The sequence below is a fragment of the Mustela nigripes genome, chromosome 1, assembly GCF_022355385.1.
Source record: "Mustela nigripes isolate SB6536 chromosome 1, MUSNIG.SB6536, whole genome shotgun sequence".
NCBI lineage: Eukaryota > Metazoa > Chordata > Mammalia > Carnivora > Mustelidae > Mustela > Mustela nigripes.
The window spans coordinates 184,188,804-184,192,881 of NC_081557.1; the positions used below are offsets into that span (position 1 = coordinate 184,188,804).

Consider the following 4,078-nt stretch of genomic DNA (forward strand, 5'->3'; position numbering starts at 1 on the left):
AATTTCTTACTGTAAGGAAGAATTCTTCCTACTGCATCCCTGACAAATGATTCATCTTTTGTCACATGGATTCATCCATGTGAACATTTCTGGGAACAAAAAACAAATATCTGCATTGGTTATCAAATGAGAAATGTGCTTAGTTTGGTATAACTTTAAAGTTTGACTGTTATCTAGTGATTATCATTTTGTAAGTTCTTGCAACTTATGTTATCTGTTCTTTGATTGACATAGTTACAAATTTATTAAGGTTCTCAATAGGTGTGAAAAGATTTTTTAAAGCTAATTTCAATGTGTCATACAGCTTCTAATAATCAAAATTAAACACGTTAAGAGGTTTAGCAGCCCTTGGATAGTTTCCAACCTTCCTATCTAAACCCTCCATTTAGTACTCTAACTGAACTAAATAAGGGGCATTGCCAACAGAAATGGTTTCAAACCCCCAAAGGAAATAAAGATCCATTCACGTCTTTTATTTTAAAGCATTATTTATTGAAGAAGAAACGGCAGGGGAACTGGAATGGTTGTTGATTTATAAAGTTCTTTATAAAGTTGATTTATAATGATTTACCAGTTACTGAAAAAATTATGAACTGCACTGATAGCAAAACCCGACATAAATTCGCTTGCATAATATCTGTGAAATTTACCTCTTCCCACTGTGGCAACCCCATTGGTCAAGATTTTTTTGGATCGCAAATAACAGAAAATCATTAAACTGGTTTATTCAAAAGGAGGAATTTATTGGCTCATGTAATTGAAGAGGTATTGATTCAGACATGGCTGAATCCAGGTGCTCAGAGGATACAGTTAATCATCTCTCACTCTGATTCTATCTCCTGCTTTTGGCGGACTCTTCCTCATCGATGGCAATGATAGTCAAGTGCAGCTCCACGTCTATGTGCCACCATTTAATCAGCGACACCAGAAATTTTTAATGCCTCTTTTTAAATAATTACAGCAAAGTTCCTCTGGCTAACTATCCTGAGCTCAACTTGGTTCACACACCTGTTCCTGGAACCCTTAACTGTGGCCTGAGACGTCAAATGGGCTGATTTGCTGGTATGGGTGTCCTGCTGGGAAGAGGAAGCAAGAAGTATAACTGCACAACACAAAGCTCCTGGCTGACAGGACAGTGCAGATCCAGCTATTTGCCTAGACAAGGCTTCATCTGCCTGGAGGAAGGGGTATATTTTTCTAATTTGCACAGAGCCATCCTATGGACTAGCTGTGGCTTACGGGCCATGGATGTGCACCACTTGTGGTATGAGTGGGGGAGGGTAGTTCTGTGGATGAAAATCAGGTGCTGTTCCTACACTAAGGAAAAATGGATCCCGGGGAAGCAAAACTGTCAGAGGCACACTACAGAAGAAATGCCATTACACCAAAATCAATATCAATAGCGTAATTCTGAATGTCAACTGAACTCAATTTAAATGTATTCCACTCAGGTCAAGCCAATCCAACAATATTGATCCCTTATTAAATAGGTCAAAAGGTATGTTTGTTTGGTGTGTGTTTGGGTGTGTGTGTGGGGGGTAGGTGTGTAAGGGAGCACTACCAAAACAAAAACAAAAAAAGAAATGAAAAAGGACAGAAGAGACTTGTTCTTCAAAAGTCAGAAAGTATTTTAACTTTAAACTGTCAACTACGAAATTTCTTTTTTCTTTTTAAATGAAATTCTACTTTGCTTTACCAAGTAATTTAAAAATCAAAAATGGCAGAACATAAATCTTCCTTTAGTGGCTTTTTAGCAAAATAACGTGTATATTTAAGTGAATTACACCTCTATTACATGCTCAAAGATAATTATACTCTGGTAAACTTGCAAAATTAAGGGATTTAAAAATAAAGATTTCCTTTATTATATGTGTCACACGTATATCAATCCTCATTTCCTTAGAGTCTGATACAGCAATCAAATATATATGTTGTAGAAAGTCAGCTTATGTCTTCAGGTGATCTTTAAATACCGTTTAGCTTTTTAAGAAAACTATTGCTAGTAGCTCATAGCTTGCTAAAAAAAAAAAAAATTGAATTGGCCTGTATTTATGTTAAAACTTAGCCCTCCAACACACACACTTTGTAAGTTCTGTAGAAGTTTTAACAGTGCTTGCATTAACTTTAAACCTTAGGGAAAGCGCAGAATAAACAACCGGCTGATAACGTTAGCTAGTCAAAGTAAAACAAAGGATAGGGGAGTGGGGCGAGGGTGGGCGGTATCCACAGGCCGAACGGGATTTGTTTTTCCTTCAGCATTTACAGAGCATCCGCGAGAACCTCCTTCGAAGCCAGAAGTGTTCAGCACCTGAAAAGCATTTAAATGTAGTTTTTTCTCGATAAAAAAAAAAAAAGAGAGAGAGAGAGAGCAAGATTTAAGTGAGTGAATACTTCAGGTTAAATGAGTAAATACTTAGGGGGAAAAAAAAAAGGCTAACCGCCTCTGTGGAACGTTGGAACTTCTTCCTGTTTGGGGTTTTGTTGCTGTTTTTGTTTTTTTGTTTTTAACTCAGCCGCGGAGCGCATTTTCCTGTTCCTCGCGCAGAAAGGAGGGCCCCCGCGTGCAGGGCCGCGTCCGCCTTCCGGCGCTGGCGGGGAGCGTCGGTGAGGACGAGGAGGCGACGACGGCTGACCGCGACCGCGAGGCCGGCCCGAGCCCGCGAGGCCTGCGTGGCCGGGCGGCCGGGCGGGCTCGCGGCTGCAGGCGGCCCCGCGGCAGCGGGGCGAGGCGCGGCGGGGACCGCCGGCGCGCGTCAATGGGCCCATTCAGGCCGGCGCGGCGCGGGGGTTGAGAAGTTAAGGGGCGGGAGGTGGCGCGCCGGGGCCGCGGCCGCGCTATTTGCATTTCAATGGGACCCGCTTGTTGACTCAGTGCCCGGCGCTTCCGCAGCTCCCACCAGAGTCTGCCTTTGTTGGTTTTAGCTCCGGTCAAGTCCACTTCTTGCAACGGGGGAGCCGCGCGCATTTAGTTTGTGTAGTCAGGCGGAACACTCGACAGGAAGGAAGGAGGAAGGGGTGCTCTGCGCGGCCATTGTCTGGGCAACTGGGCTTAAGCAGCCGAGTGACTATTTAATCTATAAGGTGCACTTGAATCCCTCGCAAATCCGCTCAGTGTGGAGCAGGGGGCACCCAGACTGGGACAGATGGTGCAGAACCCCTTTGTTAAAAATATGGAAATGCGCTTTTTCATTTACTTAAGGTACTCCGCTCTTTTAACTGTTGCTATTCCCCCTAGTTGCATTGTCAGTGCGAGACCCGGAGATGCTAATGGGTCTGGTCAGCTCTGCCTAAGCGCCTCCTTTTTTTTTTTTTTGGTAATGTAAGTATTGGAAGTAAGCCTGCTATGTTTGCTATGTTTGGTCAGCCACCCTTCCCGTGGGGACCCCTTGTACCCTTTTGGGGTCTTCTGAACGTAGGCAGAAAGCGGCTGAAGGAATTCAGAGCCCCTCCCCTCTTTCCTTTTTCACGTTAAACGTCAAATTCAGAGGGGTCAGGATGCTTTCCATTCAACGTGATTTCCCCTCTGGAGGAAGGGGAGAATTTACTGCCTTCAGGGTCTCCTGATGCTTTGTAGTGACCTCTTGGGCCACGGAGTGCGGTGAAGGACGGCCCCCTTGGGTTCCCATAGCTGGAAGGACACCGCCGCTGCTCTGCGAGGCCGCACACGTGTTTCTGCTTCCACAGCTGTGAGTTAGAGTATGTGCAACATCAGGCTGTGGAAATGTACACATAAACTTTGCAGCATTTTGGAAAAGTGAAAGACTGCCCATAGAGCCTTTGAGTATGTTGACATTTCACAAAATGGATTTTTCTGATTATCCTGACACTATCAAGGAGTCCATCCATATTCAGTGGAGCTGGGGCTGCATTTAGGAACTTCTGAACACACCCCAAGTCAGTCTGCAATGAGGTCAATCAACGGTCCACACACATGACCCATTTTTATTGTCCCAGCTTTGGTTTAAAACGTGGCTGTCAAGGTCCCACTGGACTGTTCTAGCCATAGTAATACAAAGCTGTAAAAGGAAAAATGTGAATGGACAAGTGTGTGGTAAAAATCAGGTAATTTCCCATTTTT

At 44.0% G+C, this 4,078-nt stretch overlaps 1 long non-coding RNA gene across 1 annotated transcript; it reads right to left on the reverse strand.

The window, feature by feature from the left end:
* Positions 1-1,833: 1,833 nt before the first annotated feature.
* LOC132014439 (uncharacterized) lies at positions 1,834-2,660 on the reverse strand. Its single transcript, XR_009403317.1, has 2 exons — positions 2,439-2,660; positions 1,834-2,308 (listed from the first exon to the last, which is right to left on the reverse strand). It is a non-coding gene; the product is annotated as an uncharacterized LOC132014439 (long non-coding RNA).
* Positions 2,661-4,078: the final 1,418 nt, after the last annotated feature.